At 39.0% G+C, this 19,821-nt stretch overlaps 1 protein-coding gene across 41 annotated transcripts in view; it reads left to right on the plus strand.

The window, feature by feature from the left end:
• The window catches only part of RIMS2 (regulating synaptic membrane exocytosis 2), a 489,705-nt gene that overhangs the window by 110,859 nt on the left and 359,025 nt on the right, over positions 1-19,821 (plus strand). The window lies entirely within an intron of this gene.

Genomic DNA, 19,821 nt, shown 5'->3' on the forward strand with positions numbered 1-19,821 from the left:
TACATCTTTCAGTTTCAGTGTAATTGCTACATAACTTCAGAGTCATGACCTGGTTAATTAAGGTGTTCTTGCTCTTAGATACTTGGTCATGTGATTATGAAAGATGATATTTATTGTTAACAATTTGGATTTCTTACAGTTCTAGGTAGATAATGTATGGTATCTTTCCAAGAGAGTTGAATAGTTTTACTAGGGTTCAAATGCTTTTTTCTCCCAACATGTACGACTGTCTAGTTGTCTCTTTGCATTCAGTATTAGTTCATTTTTAAACTAAAACACCATGATGATTATGGTGATCTATGCCAATGCATGCAGCATGGACAATAAACAGGAGGAGCTGGAAGCCATCGTGCAGCAGGATAGATATGACTTAGTTGCCATCACAGAAACACGGTGGGACAACTCCCATGACTGGAGTGCAGCAGTGGATGGCTACAAGCTCTTCAGAAGGGATAGGCAAGGTAGAAGAGGTGGTGGGGTGGCTCTCTATGTTAGGGAATGTTTTGAGTGTACAGAGCTACCCGAGTGTGATGACAAGGTGGAGTGCTTATGGGTGAGGACGAGAGGGAAAGACAATAAGGCAGATATTGTGCTGGGGGTCTGTTATAGACCACCTGACCAGGTTGAAGGGAGGGATGAATCATTCTACAAGCGGCTGGCAGTAGTCTCAGAATTGTGTGCCCTTGTCCTCGTGGGGGACTTTAACTTTCCAGACATCTGCTGGAAATACAACACAGCAGTGAGTAAACAATCTAGGAGGTTCCTGGAGTGTGTGGAAGATAACTTCCTGACAGAGCTGGTAGGTGAGCCAACCAGGGGAGGAGCCTTGCTAGATCTACTGTTTACAAACAGGGAAGGACTGGTGGGAGGTGTAATGGTCAGAGGCCGTCTTGGGCTTAGCGACCATGAAATGACAGAATTTTCAATTCTTGGTGAGGCAAGGAAGGTGGTCAGCAAAACCACCACTATGGACTTCCGGAGGGCAAACCTTGGCCTCTTCGAGGCACTGGTTTAGAGAGTCCCTTGGAGATGGTCCTGAAGGGCAAAGGGGTCCAGGAGGGATGGACATTCTTTAAGAAGGAAATCTTAATGGCTCAGGACCAGGCTATTCCCATGTTCCGCAAGTCGAACCACCGAGGAAAACGACTGGCCTGGCTGAAAGGGGAGCTTTTGCTAGGAGTCAAGAAAAAAAGGGGAGTTTATCATCTCTGGAGGAAAGGGTGGGCAACTTGGGATGAGTACAGGGATCTTGTTAGATCATACAGAGAGAAAATTAGAAAGGCAAAAGCTCAGCTAGAACTAAATCTGGCCGCTATTGTAAGGGACAACAAAAAAATGTTTTTACAAATATGTTAACAGTAAAAAGAATCCCAAGGAGACTATCTATCCTTTAATGGATACAGAAGGGAACATAGCAACCAGAGATGAGGAAAAGGCTGAGGTACTTAATGCCTTCTTTGCCTCAGTCTTTAATAGGGAGACCAGTTATCCTCAGGGTATTCCACCCCCTGAGCTGGAAGGTGAGGATGAAGAGCAGAACATACCCTCCTTAATCCAGGAGGAAATAGTTAGTGACCTACTACGCCATCTGGACACTCACAAATCTATTGGTCCCGATGGGATCCATCCAAGAGTACTGAGGGAACTGGCAGAGGTCCTTGCCAAGCCACTCTTTATCATCTATCAGCGATCCTGGTGAACAGGGGAGGTCCCAGAGGACTGGAGGCTTGCCAATGTGATGCCCATTTACAAGACGGGTTGGAGGGAGGATCTGGGGAACTACAGGCCTGTCAGCCTGACCTCGGTACTGAGGAATATTATGGAATGGTTTGTCTTGAGAGCACTCACATGGCAAGTCCAGGACAAGCAGGGGATCAGGCCCAGTCAGTATGGGTTTATGAAAGGCAGGTCCTGCTTGACCAACCTGATCTCCTTCTATGACCAGGTGACCCGCCTAGTGGATGAGCAAAAGGCTGTAGATGTTATCTTCCTTGACTTCAGCAAGGCCTTTGACACTGTCTCTCATGGCATACTCCTTGAGAAGCTGGCCTCTCATGGCCTGGATAAGTGTACTCTTCGCTGGGTGAAAAACTGGCTGGCTGGATGAGCCCAGAGGGTTGTGGTGAATGGGGTGAAATCCAGTTGGCGGCGGGTCACAAGTGGTGTTCCTCAGGGCTCGGTGTTGGGAGCCGGTTCTGTTTAACATCTTTATCAATGATTTGGATGAGGGGATTGAGTGCACCCTCAGCAAGTTTGCAGATGACACCAGCTTGGAAGGCAGGGTCGATCTGCTTGAGGGTAGGAAGGCTCTACAGAGGGATCTGGACAGGCTGGATTGATGGGCTGAGGCCAATTGTATGAGGTTCAACAAGGCCAAGTGCCGGGTCCTGCACTTCGGTCACAGCAACCCCATGCAGTGCTACAGGCTTGGGGAAGAGTGGCCGGAAAGCTGCCTGGCAGAGAAAGACCTGGGGGTGCTGGGTGACAGCTGGCCGAATATGAGCCAGCAGTGTGCCCAGGTGGCCAAGAAGGCCAACGGCATCCTGGCCTGCATCAGAAATGGTGTGGCCAGCAGGAGCAGGGAGGTGATTGTTCCCCTGTACTGGGCACTGGTGAGGCCGCACCTCGAGTCCTGTGTTCAGAGAGTGTCCAGAGAAGGGCAACCAAGTTGGTGAGGGGCCTGGAGCACAAGTCTTATGAGGAGCGGCTGCGGGAGCTGGGGTTGTTTAGTCTGGAGAAGAGGAGGCTGAGGGGACACCCTACTGCTCTCTACAACTACCTGAAGGGGGTTGTAGTGAGGTGGGTGCTGGTCTCTTCTGTCAGGTGGCTGGAGATAGGATGAGAGGAAATGGCCTCAAGTTGAGGCAAGGGAGATTTAGGTTAGATATTACGAAAAATTTTTTTACTGAGAGGGTTGTCAGACATTGGAACAGGCTGCCCAGGGAAGTGGTTGAGTCACCATCCCTGGAGGTATTAAAAAAGCGAGTAGCTGGGGTACTTCAGGACATGGTTTAGTGGGCATGGTTGATGGTTGGACTCAATGATCTCAAAGGTCTTTTCCAACCTAAATGATTCTATGATTCTATGATTATATAAAATCATGGGGTTTGCTTTGTACGTGGGAAGGAAATTCATCTTAATCTGCTTTAAATTCTTTTTTAGTTTTATCAAATCCTGGTTTTGCTTGTTTTTGTCATGGACTTCATTGCAAGAGACCAGAGAAAACTTTCACTATAGTGGATGTCTGGCCTCAGTCATTTGGGAAAAGCATAATTGTTTCCATTGTTATTAACATATTTGGTTTGTAGCAAAAAGTGAAGAACAACTCACAATTGAGCCCATAGAACCAGACACCACTCTCAAGTGCTCATTAAAAATGTCTAAAAATATTATTTTTTTATTCAAGATAAAATGCTTTATTATTATGGACCATGTTGCAAAGAGATTATTCTGTGGTAATATATGTTTCTGGACTTTTTCTTGATTAATACGATTATTTTTGTTTTATAGCTTCTTGATGTATTTATCTGAACTGGTTATTTATAAGAGACTTTGAAATAAAATAGTTATGATCCTGCAACATTAGGCTTCTGTAATTTTGTTGTGTCAAAAGCTTAATAAAATACCATAGATACATTTTGTATTGTGAATAGGATTCTGATACTTCTATTGTAGTTGTGTCACAAATTTTAAATTCAATTTTAAGTAATAATGAATCCAAGCCTATTAGGCTTTTCCTTTTCCTATAACTTTTAGCTTTTCTTAATGTTATTTATTAATCTTTCCTTTTCATGTTTAGTACAACAGTTGCAGCACAGATTATCTGGGCATTATTTAAGGAAAACCTTGTGTAAATGAAACGTTAACATTTTTAGTAAAGGTAAGGAGACGTGATCCATGTTTTGAGTGATTTTTCAATAGATAAACTTTTATTTATTAGTAACTATTAAGATCAGCATGAGGTTCTGTTAGTTGAAGCCTCCTATAGAGCATAGGTGACGAGCTGAAAAAGGTGGCTGTAAACTAACTGGGTACTTCTATGTTAAGGCCTGGATCTTTATCATCAAAGTACTGTTTTGGCTCTGTGGAGCACATCTGCAAAGTGCATGTCCCTCAGAAGTGATCTGCTGCAAGATATTTTAAATCGGAAGCTTCATAAAACTTCTGTGATCAGTCACTGTTTCAGATCTTTGTCATACCTTTGTCAAAAATGTTCCTAAATAAATAAATGAAAAAGATAACTAGCGAAGTATGCATTTGATTTGAAAGCATACAGTGTCTAGGCCAGCTGAGAATAATAGTACTGTAAATCTGGATGTACTCTGCAGTGACGAAATTAGTAAGCATAGGAAACACAACATTACTTCCTTCAAGGATTGTGAAGACACGACTGATCCAAAGCCACTGCCCCAATATGCCACCTTGTTCCTGTCATTGTGATAATGCTCTCAGTAGGTGAGATGCTGTAGTGATCTACTTTTCTCAAGCCTCTAACTAGCCTGGAAAAGTTTTCTTCACATCTGTTGATGTGGAAAAACAGAGCTAGATGATATGCACATATTGTAAATTTGTAATTTACATTGTAAATACGCATGCATGCTCTCCCCTGTTTTTCCCTCAAGCTTGCAGTAGTTCTCACAGCTGATGCTGAATTGAAAAGAGTTTGTCTCTAGGCCAGAAGGAGAAGAGTTGTATATAAATCTGTGAGTTTCCTTTTATTGACATCTCCAAAGCCAGTATTTCTCACCTCATTAGCAGCAGTCCTGGCACATGAGGAGTACAACACTGAATTTTGGGCATTAATGGAACTTAGACACATTTTGTTTTTAGACAGTCCTGACATAATTTGGATAGTTTTTTTAAAACTACTAGACATAAAGCATCCTTTTTTATTCAAAGTGCAAGTGCAACTCTTTCCATGTATACCAAAATCATTCCATCCAGATCTGGATATATGCTTCTGTTTAGTTACAATAAACCTTAAAGCAATCCTATGATCGTTATATGAAGTGTAAAAAAAGCAAGTCAGGTTCTTTTCCCCTGTCATTTGAAAATTCTGCAGTGAGATCTTTGTTATGCCTTTACAGTTGTGGTTGTCCAATGAGGGAGCTGTGGCTATTATTCTTAAAGCCTGAGGATATAATTAAGTTACTGAGACTTGTCCCATATATCCCAGCATTTGCTAGATTTCCTACAGTTAATTAGAAAGCACTGCAAACAAGCTACTTAGGAAAGGACCTTAGATTTTACTATTGTAAGTTCAAAAAAAGTGGTTTTAGTGTGAAATAGAAGCTTTGTCGTCCTGTGTCATGGTTTAAAAACCTGGCCAGCAGCTAAGCACCATACAGCTGCTCGCTCACTCCCCTGCCATGGTGGGATCAGGGGAGAATTGGAATGGTAAAAGTGAGAAAGGAACTCGTGGGTTGAGATAGTAACAGTTTAATAATTAAAAAGAAATAATAAAAAATAAAATTGTAAGGAAAAGAGAAAAAAAAAAAACCAGAGAGGAAAATAAAACCTAAGAAAGCCAAGTAATGCAAATGAAAACAATCACTCACCACAAACTGACCAATGCCCAGCCAGTTCCTGAGCAGCAGGTGCCCGCCAACCTCCGCCCCAGTTTATTGCTGAGCATGACATCATATGGTATGAAATATGCCTTTGGTTAGTTGGGGTCAGCTGTCCCAGTTGTGTCCCCTCCCAACTTTTTATGCCTCTCCAACCTAATCGCTGGCAGGGCAGTCTGAGGAGCAAAGGCCTTCATGCTGTGGAAGCACTACTCAGCAGTAACTAAACCATCAGTGTGTTATCAACATTATTTTCAGCACAAATCCAAAACAGAGCCTCATACTAGGTACTGTGAAGGAAATTAACTCTATCCCAGCCAAACCCAGTATATCCTGCGGCTTTCATCCTTGCGGTTGTGCGTCATCATGTTCAAACTCTGGTTATAGTTAGATATATGGTGATGCTAATTTTGATGTGAGCAGCGCTTCCCCTGTCTGATGTGCCATATGCTTACAGGAAATCAACCTGTCAGGTAGGAGTGAAGACATAACTGATCCCAAGAAATTCTACAAATAAATTTTTAATAGATGAAAAATAATTGCCTTTCCAATCACTTCAACCTAGGTCCCAAGAAATCCTTTAAATTACTGAAGTTTGATTTCATCTTTATCCTGTTTTTCCTCAACAATCAGTGAAATTGCATGAATGTGGGGTTTTTTGCCTGTACTTCATAGTTTTAGTATTATGAACTTCTATATTTTGAAGAAATCATCCTTCAGAACTATGTACTTGATACTATGTCCATGTGAGGACCTGATCTGAATGTCATGAAAATGATGAAAGTAGCTAGTTTTATTGACTTGGGTTTTTGAGTAGGATGATTTTAGTGAATTTAGAAAAAATCATAGAAAACTTAGAAAAGTATGTATCCTTACTCTATAGGATTTATTGAATGAGTGTTCCTCTAGTTATCAATTTAAATATGTTACCATTTTCTGACCTATAAAGAAACATAGCATTTTCTGATTTTGGGTGGAAGAACTGCTATTTTCACTTCTTTTGGTTGCAGTGTAACTGCACTAAAATACATTAAAAAAATTGTAAGTCATAATTTTTGGAAGTAATTTCTCTCTGAACCAAAATTTTTGTCTTTTCTGATAGGATATTTGAGAATGTTCAGGAAAATACTCTGAATATATGAGAACAAACTGTGCAGCATTCTTACTGTTTTGTTGCTCCTTTTGTAAAAGTTTGAAGTGTACATACTGTTTGCATTCAGAAGTCAGAGCAGGTGTGCATTTACTGTGGTGAGGTTGGCTATCTGTGAGTTACTCTCTCAAAACCAGTGTTATTCAACAAACATTTTTCAAACAACATACAATTCTGAACAGATATAAGAAAAATGCAGTACTATCATGTTCGTTCAAAACTGAGGACAGAGTTTCCATTGTTCATTAGTATTAGCTGAGTCAGTCATAGTCGGATACAGTAGGCTGTAAATTGTGTATCAGCTGTGTCATGGGAACATGTTTTTCAGATTAGATACATTAAAAAACAGAATACCATCTCCCTTTTATTATATCAAGTCTTCTGTGCTGTCTATTGGTAGCTTTATTGCTTTCACACTTAACTAATACTGATATAAAATTTTCCTGAAAGAGTGCTTTCCTTCCCTCATTTGAAAATCTGAGTCACATGGAATCAGTCTTTGAGAGATTTATCTCTTTGTGGCAGTTTAGTTGAAGCTGGAACAATTTTGCCTTTGCAAACATTAGTTGTAGTAGGGGGAGCCCTCAATCTTTCAGAATTTCTTTTTTACAATTTACCTTTTTTAAAAAAAAATCTTTTGAAATGCTATCAGTGTTTATAAGTGTATTTTGAAGAATGGGCTGGAATTTTGGTTCTAGAATCTGTGATGGTAAGCTGATCTTCATAAGCTCAGTTGTGGTCATCCATTACATAAAATCAGGAGGCAGTTTACTGGCATACTCGTCATCTGTCATCCACTTTGGTTTAAACTTATTACTGCAACTAGTGTCCTAATTGTAAAAGAAAAGAACAAAACCAATCAAAAGACTACATAAAACTTTGTCAGTGCTTCTATGACATTTAAATTAGGATTTCAAACATTTGATGTCTTTGTACTGGCAGATGCAAGAAAAAAGAAAAAGAGCTATCAAATTAGAGAATAAAATTAAAATTCTTTAAGTATATTTTTAGCCCATTTCAAAAAAAATAAAGCACTTTGCTGGTTCTAATTTGGAACTTGAAAGTTCCTGCTACTGGGTGCTCTGATAATATGAGCTGTGCAACAGAATTATAAGGAAATCTTTAATTTTTTTTGTCACTTTAATATATTTAAATGAGTCTTTTATTTGGAACCAGCTATTTTAAGGAGAACCTGCATACTATTCAGGTGGAAAAAATCTTAAGAAAAAAAAAAGAGGTAAAACCAAACCAAACTGTTCTAAGAATAAAAGTAGTTGAAGCATCTTGATCTGTGGCTGGTGTTCACTGGTGACACAGGGGATTTTGCAAATTCAGAAAGATTCAAGGATTTGCAATGTGAAAATTCGTACTTCACAGATTTTAAGAAATCTTAAAGTACCTAAACTTAGTTTTGTTTACAGAAAAGGTGACACTGTAGTACAAGACACAAGACAATTTCATCAGAGAACACTGTAATGGGGGGGGACTATTCAGACACCTAGGTATTAGATCAATATATTGTTGAACCAGGGCCTCTAAGCCTTTCAAGTATCTAGATCTGAAATCTAAAAGAAAAAGAAAATGAAGCAGAAGCCTTTAAAGAAATCTGGCAACTTTAGGTATTGTTTACAGAAATGCCAGAAGTACTGAGTGAAGATTTCGAATTTTTTGTTACAACTTTCCAAAGCCTTTTACTGTTGGTGCCTTACTGTAACATTGCTAACGCGGTACACGACTAAAGCCCACTAGAGGGAGCCAGAAATATTTTATTATGATATTGCCAAGTCAGTATTTCAGATGCTTTCCATTTCTACTTTTTATCCAACTCTAGGAAAATGTAACATAATGCTGTGTCCTTTATGGGACATTCTCATCTGCATGTTATATAGTTGTCATAGGTAAGGGTTTGTTCATACCCCAAGTCCACAAAACAGGAGCTGTCTGCTGCATAAGGCAATTTTTTGAGGCAGAGCATGCCACCAGTTACAAACTTACCCATAACAGCTAGGGAAGAAAGGGATGGCTTTATCAGAGAGAAATAGACCACTGTCTTCACTTTCAATGGAGATAAATGTGGGTTAGGTCTGGTCCAGAATTGGGAATGAAAACACATATAACTTCATATCTTGAGAAGGTAAAAAATTCTTTCATAAAGAAACCATTGTGTCAGGATTTAATCTCAGTGAAAGTGCCTGTTTAACCACTTTTCTTTCTGAAACCTCAAGCATTTAACGTAGTCTGTTTATGTAGGCTGCATGCAGTGTCTCCACAGACCTTGACTTGCTTCACTCAACATTGTCTGTAGTGTATGCTGAAAAAATGAAGGGAGAAGCAGAAGCCACATGGAGATGAGAATAGTAAGATATGCTGGTTTATCAAGGTAAATTGATAAGAATTTCCAGCTGTAGAGCTGGAATGTAATAACTGCACAGCCTATTTAAAAAGATTTCCTAACAAACTACATGCTCTTTGTTGGGCAAACTGCATGTCATTTCTAAGGCACAAACAGTTTCCAGGACATGCTTCTAGAAAGTCTTTTCTTCTGATGAGACCTTCAAATCCTGATGCAAAGTTTGTCAGGACTAAATTATCTTTAAAATTAGGTAATATTCTTTGAAAAGTCTGCTAGTTGTTAGCTGCAAACTGAAATCGTAGTGTGGACACTTTTTTGAAGAGAGCGTACTAGCCTATTCAGCTATTGGTATTCTTTGAGACATTTAGTCCGTGACTTGTTTCCTGTTCTTACTTCATCTGTATTCTCATGAGTTTTGAAGGATGTGAAGGACTTGAGACATTGCGTTGTCCTGCTTTATACTATCAGTTCACATACACATACTGTGTATGTGAAGATCTTTACCACCTTCTATCTCTCTTTCACAGCAAGTAGGAAGGACGCAAAAGAACAAGAAAGCAGGAAGTGGTCGTTAAACTGTAGATACAACTGTCTGAGTGAAATGTGAAGTAGTAGTTATTTTAGGGAAGGCAGTAATTCTCACAAATAACACTTTCAAAGCTTGCTAATTTATACTGGCAGCGAAGTGGAAGCATTCGCCTAGCTACCTCAACAGGCTGCTGAAGTAGCAGAAGGACTTTGCATATGTGGAATTTGTAGATATTTTAAAGGAAGAAATTATTATGGAAGTACAGACAGTTGTCAATATATATAAAATAGAAATGTAGGCAATTAACCAGATGTGTTTCCTAAGAAAGGGGATTATCTGACACTGGAATTTAAAAAATTAGCTTTATTTTCTTGTACATAACTTCCTTTTTCCTTTCATAGAATATGGTTACTCTTTTCATCATATTGATAAATAATATATACTTGACGGTGTTAGGTGTCACTAAGTTTGTTGCTTTTCTACTCTTACTCTCCTTTACTATTTCAAAATTCATCAAACTGACATACATGTAAAGTATTTTTTTAATGTTAGGTTTTTTTCCTGTTCTGTCACGGTTAACTGTGGCTGCATCTCATGGACGGTTAAGTTGTGTAGCTGTTGCAGCATGCGACTCAGTGTAGGTTTCCAGCCTGTATAGCACAGCATGGCTACCCAGTTGAGGGAGGTGATTGTCCCACCCTACACCGCACTGGGGCAGCCCACTTTGAGTACTGTGTGCAGTTTTGGGTGCCTCAATGTATGAGGGACATCAGACTATTAGAGTGTGTCCAGAGAAGGGAGACCAGGATGGGGAAAGGTCTTGAGGGCAAGTAAGTCTACAAGGGGCGGCTGAGGTCACTTGGCTCGTTCAGCCTGGAGGGGAGAAGGCCAAGGGATGACCTCATCACAGTCTACAGCTTCCTCAAGGGGGGCAGCGGAGGGGGAGGTGCTGATCTCCTCTCTGGTGACCAGCGATAGGACACGAGGAGGTGGAATGAAGCTGCGTCAGGGGGAGTTCAGGTTGGTCATTAGGTAAAGGTTCTTCACTGGGAGGGTGGTCGGTCACTGGAACAGGCTGCCCAGGGAAGTGGTCACGGCACCGAGCCTGTCAGAGTTCAAGGAGCGTCTGGACGATGCTCTTAGTCGTATGGTTTAGTTTTAGGTAGTCCTGCGAGGAGCAGGGAGTTGGACCCGATGCTCCTTATGGGTCCCTTCCAACTCAAGATATCCTGTGATTCTATATGTCTTATTTTTTGTCTGAGCTTTGCAGCTTGCACTGGGACCTGTGCTGCTGTGACTGCATTGTGAAGAGTCTAGGCAGCAAGTTTATGTTAAGTTGAAGAATGTTTATGTGGGATTCAATACAGCAGTAACTGCATGATAAGCATCTCAATTTTTCTATTACCATTTTGATACTTTTCACTACAGTTGGATCTTTCATTTTTCTCAGAGAATTTCAGTAATGAGTGATGACACAGATGATGTAAGTGGTGTACTTCTGTTGACTTCAATTTAATGCTGTCTGCATACAAACCCCAGGCTTATTGTGGTCCTGTCACATTTTCTCCCTTTTTCGCCTTTTATTGATGTTGATACTGTGTCTTGTAGTACTAAATAACCTGTGAACACTTAGTACCATTCATCTTCAGACAGTTTACAAGCGTTAACTAATGAATATGCTCAGCACCTCTGTGCTGTAGATCATTTGTTATTTTTATTAGCTGGTTCCCTAACAAAGCGGCATAAATAACTTCTAATTGAGAGTTTCAGGCAACAAAAGACTCAAAATCAAATCACTGTAAGATATTTGGATATTTCTACCAGTGCCTTTGAGAGTAAAAATCTTTGTGAAATAAAACAACTTGGAACAGTCATTTGGATGATGTCTGTTGTGTGCCAGATCTGGTGGAACACAGTACTTACTTTCCTGAATTGTTACAAAAATATTGAAGATAATAAGAAAATATTGTAATAATATTTTCTTGAATAAAACTTAATATTTTCAGACATTCTGGATTTGTGTTATAAACTGTTAGCATCAATCACTTTGCTATAAAACTGTTGAAAATTATGATTCTAATGTCTATTTATATTACCTTACTCCAGCCATAACCCTCTATTTGTACTATTTGTATTTTTCTACCAAAAATTTAACTGCCATCAGAAATTTTTAATCCATCAGCAAAGTTGCTCTAACAACGGTTTCTATAGAGAATTTTTTTTTTTTAGGAATTCAGGGAACAAATCGGCAAAAAGCAGCTGGACTGAGGAGTTCAAGAACTCCTTCGTGTGCAGAGATGGCTAGGGATTAGAGTGTAACAAGTAACTATAACTTCTTTGCAGAAGTTGAAGTGGTACAAGAACACCTCGAAATTGCTGGTTAAACTGAAACAATGAGGATTAACTGAATAATGATATAGAGGGGAAGGCTATAAGCAACTTCCTAGCTGAGTTCCTCAAGCATTAGTGCTGGGGAGGTTCTTTAATATTTTCACTAGTGGCCTTGCCATAGAGAACAAGAATTCTGTAATTAAATACATTGGTGACACAAAGTTGGATACTTATCAGTACAGGGGAGCAATGGGATACCTTACAATAAAGAACCAGATGACCTTGTGAACTCCAGTAGTAAAAATGAGTGAGATTAAATAGCACTAAGTGTAAAATCAGGAATTTAAGGACTAGTAAGAATTTTTACTCTGAACTACAGGCTAGGGACTCCTGTGTGGCTCAGTCCTGCTCAACAACCCTGAATTCTGCTTTCCATAGCAGGGTAGCTGTGTCTAAGCTGCTTATTAGGAGTTCTTGCTCCATGCTGTTCTCCTACACTGTGTGCTGGCATTGTCTGGGAGATGCTGGTTAGCAAAGGCCTAACTGTGTCAGGAAGCGTAAGAATTAGCAGGCAATCATGGACCAGCACCTGGCCCTGTGACGTCATTATGCCTTGCTAGTATAGGCATAGCCCGAAACAGCAAAATCTATTTGGTCTTGAAAAATGAACGCAGAGAGGGTTCTGACTGGTCTCTATAAAAACATGAGGCAGCAAACACTGAGGAGAGAAAGGAGCCATTTAACCTAGATGAGAACACTGGTACAAGAATAAATAGCAATAAACTAGCTTGGAATAAATGAGCACTGGAAGTTAAAAGGCTTTCTTTCCATTGTAGCTCTAGGACTTGGAAAAGCATTTTGACAGATTTTGGCCTCATTATTTCTAGTTAATTTTAAGATGGCACTTTATTAAATTACAAAGTTGTTAACAAAAATGCTGTTGCCTGAAGCAGCAGGCAACTGGAATCAATACACGAGCTTGCTTTCTATCCAGTATTCTTATTTAGTGAGCTTAAACTTGCTGAGAAAAAGGACAGCCGATGTATGCTCAGTTCTCTTGCTTTCCTAAGATTGTTACAAACCTTAAAATTTAGTAAAGGTGTAGCTCGGCCAACTGTACATTCTCAGTGTATTACATAATTATGCAAGCTTCCAAGGTTAAAGAAGACTTTGTGGAATCATGTTGCAGATTCTGTTCACTTAGGGCAGGTTTATTTCATGCCAAAACCCACTGCACCTATTTAATGAGCCCTCATGGCCCTGTGGAGTACTGTGTGGGCTTACAAACTCTGTTCTCTGGAAGTGGTGTAGCTGTATTTGCTGGGACGTAACACTCACCAGTGGGTACTATGTCCAGATCACACCTGATTTCACGTTAGCCATTTCCTCACTGGAAGCCTTTACACCGTCTAGTTCTTCATGAAGTCATGAAAGCTTGTGAAGGAGTTGTGTATGGTCAATATGGCACTCCGCAGGAATTATGCATTATTTCCACTGGCATTGACAGAAAGACTTTGGACTGGACAGTGTTGAGTGATGCCTGTGCCATAACGGAGAAAGCAAATTAGTACCTTTATAGATCTTGAAGAATGTCAGTTATTTTATACTTGAACTGCTTCCTTTTATACAGTATACTTTAGGAAGGAAGTGCTCTGGCTTATATTAACCCACCTAGATTAGTGTTCCAACTAACAGTTTCTAGTCCTGCCATGCATGTGGAGTCCTACTGTGCATGTGGCAGCCTTTTTCACATTTTTTGAACACAGATAATCTGTTTTCCTAGTCAGTATCTTAGTTGCTAATTGTACTCTTGGTTGAAAAGAAAAGTATGAAAAAAATTGCTAGTATATGCCTTAAGGATAATAAAAAAAATGGATAGAAGAAAGATGCACTGTCCATTAGGATGGTAAGTACTGCGTTAGTACAAAACAGTGACTATACTTTTTAAAAATTGTAGTAACTTATAATATTTTTCTCTTACGCTTAGAAGATAGAATCATGTAACTATATACTATATCAAATGCATGCACAAGAAGGGATATACTTATTTGATGCCATCTCGGTTGTTTATGACCATCATAACTTTTCATGCATAATATATCCGTTCACTACAAACACAAGACCAAATGTGTAGTATGGGCTCCCTCTCAGTATACAGAATTTCTGTGTGCAAGTACAGATATCCTTTAAAATACATTTAAAGATGTTAGCCTCATACCAGTATTGTAATGTTTCCCACTTTAGTTAACTGGTATTGGAATCCTTGTGGTATTTAATGCAATTTTGGGGCATGGGTATCCATGTGCCATTATGGATACAGGGCCAATAAACGTTATAGCAGTTTTGGCATTTGGTCAAACTGATTATTACTTGCATGAAAGTGAAAGTCAGTACCATAGCACAGACTAGTGGCATAGCAAAATATTGAAAAAATAGGTGATCTTTATCAACTCATAACAGTCACAAATTCAGAGATTATCTTTGCTCCTGTAATATATACTTCACTGACTAAATGCATTAATTTCACAGAAGGAAATGGTGTGACACAAAGAGTGAAGGTATTCCACAGGTATAGTTGAATGAACGAAGTAGAATTGAAAGGATAAATACTGAGGTGTAACCTCTATTTGCTATAGTGCAGTATTGGATTAAAATAGAATAGAATAGAACAGAATAGAATAGAACAGAACAGAATATTTCAGTTGGAAGGGACCTACAATGATCATGTGGTCCAACTGCCTGACCAATTCAGGGCTGAACAGAAGTTAAAGCATGTTGTTAAGGGTATTGTCCAAATGCCTCTTATACACTGACAGGCTTGGGGCACTGACCACCTCTCTAGGAAGCCTGTTCCAATGTTTGACCACCCTCAGTAAGGAAATGTTTCCTAAAGCCCAGTCTAAACCTCCCCGACCTACAATCTTCTGATTGTAGGAGAAGGTACCATGCAATGCCAATAATGTTATTAATTCCTTTTTAGAGGATATGAAATCTTGCAGATTCATTTTGCCTTGAAAGAGAAGCAGTAAAATTGATTGATAGAAAATAAAAAGCTAAACCATCATTAAGGAATATTTCACAGTACTGTAACCACTGCAAGTTTTTGTTCTCAGTTACAATCAAATAAATCCAGAGTTGTTCTATTGACCTTAAAACAGTTATTTAGGATTTATTTTTATGTAGAAAAATAGTTACCAAAATGCAGTTGCAAATGATCATAGAATCATTCCATTTGGAAGGGACCTGGGATTTATCTCGTCCAACCTCCTGCTCAAGGTAGGATTGATACTGGAAAAGAAAAAACTATTAAGTTTCAAAAAATAATAGATGCTTGGAAAGAAGACAGCAGGAAAAGAAAAACAAGATTTCTTTGAAGAAAGGTAGAAATTGATGATGGGCAGCCCCTCATGTTTACATGATGATGACTTGTCTGTACAGTCAGAGCAGTAAAATGAATTGGAAAAGTTTCTGCTTCATTAAAAATATATCCTGACTGCTGTTGACAATGTATGAGCTTAAAGCAGGTATGATTTATTCAATTCACTGCAAAATGATAATTTGTGTCTTTAAAATAGATCTTAGTAAATACAAAAGATACATCAGTAATCTGGACCTAAACCCCTAGAATGATGTCCCTATAGATAAGCCCTAAATCCTCCAGCCATTGTAAAAGCCTCTATGTTTTCCTGAAATATGAATGTTGGCTATTGATAGCGCATGCTATGTATATGTCTTACGCAGTTGTAGGCATTTGCTTTCATTAAAAAGGGATATCAAATGTAAAAATTTTAAAGGGAGCACCTCATATAAAGGGATACAAATTTTGCCTCACCCGTAATAGAAATCAGTACTCTTAGTTGTAAGAGAGAATACAGATTTCAGATGGGGGGGCGGAAGTGAATTATTGTTTTTAGAGCAAACATGAGCCATTTTTTGGTGGTGTATAGACCGAAATAGGTCAGATTTTATACTTTAGCTAACTTCAAAAAGTCTTCTATTCTAATTCAAAGAGCTTTGAACTCTTAAATAATATGCAGAGTACTAAAAAGTTTTACTTCTGACAGGGACAATTAATAGTGCTGTTGCTGTTTTACTGGAAAACTTTGGGGGATTTTAATGTATTCAGAAACAAACCAATAACCAGAAAAGCAGTTCAGTCTCATTTTCTGGGGAGACAATGTTCCAAGTGACCCTCTCAGTCCCAGAACCAGGAGACCAAGTGATTAAACTTAAGTTCTTTGGAAACACTGTTATGTTTCAAATAGGCAAAATGGGGAAAGATCAGCAGAAATTGAGACTGGATGGAAGTAAGATACCATTGGGTCCTACTTATACTAGGGCCACATTAGCCAAAGATGCATACATTTGCTAAATAATCATAACTGCTGTGATTGTATAGAGGAAGCTGACTTATGTTACTGAGTGCCAACGCTGATTTGGCAGTTATCCGTTCCAAGTCAACATAGTGACTAATGGAGATGAAATACTCCTTCCTTGAAGAAACTTCCTTGGTGCAGGGTGGCTTCAAACATTGCACTGCTCTGTGATGTAATGAAGTTGTTTTGCATCTGTGACAGATTGGAAAAAAAAAAAAAAAAGAAAAGAGGGACTAACTGTATGTATGTCAGTTAGTAAATATGATTAGTTACCTTGATTTTGGACCCGAGCAAAGAGTTTCCCTACTCTTCCATTTTTCTCCACCTTCCTTTCAATGCTGTATTCTTACCTTTTATAATGTTTAAGGAGTTGTATCTTACATAAAATATGAAGAAAAAAAAATAATCAATATATATTTAAACCAAGTGAAATTTTCTGAACAACACTAGCAGCAGGCACAACAGTTAATATAATGCTAATATATTAGGTGCTTCTGCCAAGCAGCTGAACTCTAAGACATTTGATAAAACTATAATAATAAACCTCACTGTCCTATGAAAGCCTTCCAGTACAATTTTGCACCTCTGCCCACCTGTAATTCAAAGTAATGTTCTGAAGGCTGATGAGGATTTGGTGTCACTATTTCTTAGATTGTAGTGACTAAGCTATCAAACTCAGGCTGATGTGTAATCAAATATACTGTGCCTTTTAATCTAATTTTAAATAAAATAAGATTTCCATTTTGTTCTTAGAAGTTAGTGTTAGGCCATCTGTAATTATACTTTGGGGAACCGTGAATGGTATTTTGTAAAGCAGCTGTCTTTTCACATAATTTACCTGAAAATATTAAAATGAATGTCATACTATATCCTTTTTATTAAATGACATATTTTTTGCTTTAAGACATCTGCAGATGTAATTTCTTTATAAATATCTTTTCCAGGCTGAGAGAGTTGGGGTTGTTCAGCCTGGAGAAGACTCTGGGGAGACCTTATAGCAGCCTGCCAGTACCTAAAGGGGGCCTACAAGAAAGCTGGAGAGGGACTTTTTACAAGGGCATGTAGTGATAGGACAAGGGGTAATGGCTTTAAACTGAAAGAGGATAGATTTAGATTAGGTATAAGGAAGAAATTCATCACGGTGAGGGTGCTAAGGCACTGGAACAGGTTGCCCAGAGATAGCAGGGGTGGATGCCCCCTCCCTGGAAGTGTCCAAGGCCAGGCTGGATGGGGCTTTGAGCAACCTGGTCTGGTGGAAGGTGTCCCTGCCCGTGGCAGGGGGGTTGGAACTAGGTGATCTTTTAAGGTGCCTTCCAACTCAGACCATTCTATGAGTCTATGAATTTAAAGTGGTGTGTGAAATGTGTTTTGAAGAATTTAATCTAATAGACAAATCTGTAATGTTTGATTTAGGACAATATGAGGGAGTGATTTTTTGTGCATTAATTATGTGTGATACGTAGATTTGAAATGGCTGATAATTGTAGGTTTTGCAGAATTTTTTTTTGTGGGCTTATGTAATAAAAAGTGCTAATATTATGTGATGAAAGCTTTTGGGTAGTGTTAGCAGAAGTGAGAGCATATTATGAAGAATCTTGTAAAAACTGCTGAAGAATTCCAAAATGTGTTAGAACTTGTTTGTTCTGTGTATAGAATTAATCTTTGTGAATGAAAGCACATGGAAGGTTTGAGGTAAATCTGTCTAATCCACATTCAGAATACTTCTTCTCAGTGTTGGATAAAAAAAGAAATTTGTCTTAAAAACCCCAAATTAAATTAAGAGTTAATGCGAAAACGTCAGGGTAGATATATTTTGTGTGGTTATTTTCACAGTTTACAGGAGAAATTTATTTGAAAAGAACTTCAGCAGTTCTTATCCTAGGCACTAGGTGGTGTTTCAGCCTTTTGCACTGAAATGCACGTCTCGATACAGTGCCCCTAGCACTTTAGATTCTAATTTTAAACGAGTACTTAAATAATAATTAGAGATGTTGGAGAGCAGATTTTTGTCCATTTTTTCCTTTTCAAATTGGCAGTGTTCCCATGTTGAGAAGAACTGACACCCACAAGTTGCAACACTGATGCTCATGTACAAAACGTGTTCTTGACTGTTGAACTCTTTAGAGTGGTGGTGAGGAGATTTGTAAATGGGTGTAGTAGGTAGCGTGCCTACATTAGAGCGCAGATTTCTGATGTAAGGGATTAGCCCTTTTTTAATTACTGTTTTACAAGGGAAATTTCTGCGGGTCGTCTCTGCAGATACGTCAAAATGCATGTATTGAGCATCCAATTGACTCACGTAGTCTCCCCTTCCCTTCTCTGCTGTGCTGCTGTCACAGTCACATGAAATGCTCTGTCCTGGTGGGGACTTGGCAGGGACAGAGCTGCTCTGCGTGTATGTGAGCTGCTGAGCGCTCTGTTGCATGCACCTGGGGGCAAAAGCAGAAATCCTGTCCAGGAATATGCCACCTTCCCGTCTGTGCTCTTATGACACTATCTTACATGTGTGTCTGTCATTTAATTGAGAGGTCTGCACTGTAAATTGCCACTATGTTTTAAATTGCAAGTGTACTTCTACATGCTACGATAAGTTGGAGAAGCCAGTTTAGCCCTGTACTCATTGAGTGCTTGAACTGCTAACTGCTTGGTGCCCACTGAAAGCACATACATTTCTATGTGTGTGTGACAGTTGCCAATCTGCTCATTGTATGTGATTATTTGAAGCTAAAATTATAGCTGCTTGGGTCAACACTATGGAAGTCTACCTGTTGCAAGTACATTGCAAATAAGGCTTTATTGGAAGTGTTAGCTATAATATTATGAAACACTCTTAGAAGGGCAGAAAAAATCTGCAAAATACATAAATATATGCATTTTTAATGCTGTATATTTGAATTTTTTTCAACATGAAATACTTTAAGTAAATTTTTCTTTTCTGTAAAAATTTTCTTTTTTTTCATGAAGTGCTTTCAGTTTAAGTGCTCATACTGTTTTCCTGCCGGCCTGACCCAATTACTTCGGTAGTCTGTAAGAAACACTGCACAGTGGAAACTGTTGAAACCAGTTTGACTTCAGCAGGGCCTGGGAGATAATATGGTGTCTTCCTTGAAGTGTCACTGACAGTCACTGAAAAACAGCTTCCAAGCTATAGAGGTGGAAATAAAATACCAGATGATGACACAGTAGAGAACAACAACAAAGATAGCATAGCACAGCATCTTTAATCAGGGACTGGGTTTGATGAAACTTTTACCATAAAATGTTTGCTTGTTTCACATGGGTCTCATGGCACTGACAACTGCATTGGTCTGTTCTGCTATACATCAGCATCTACCTAGTTTGGCAGGAGCTAAGATTTATGTTGAAACAGATCACTAAATTTTGTGTATCACGGGGAAGAGGTTAGGTCAGGAGTACTCCTCCTGATTCTACTTTTAGAGGAGGAGATATTAAATCATATTCATTCAGAAGGACCTCTCATTCTCTTGGGTACAAGAGAATAATACTGGTCATCC

This window comes from Accipiter gentilis, chromosome 2, assembly GCF_929443795.1.
Source record: "Accipiter gentilis chromosome 2, bAccGen1.1, whole genome shotgun sequence".
Lineage (NCBI taxonomy): Eukaryota > Metazoa > Chordata > Aves > Accipitriformes > Accipitridae > Astur > Astur gentilis.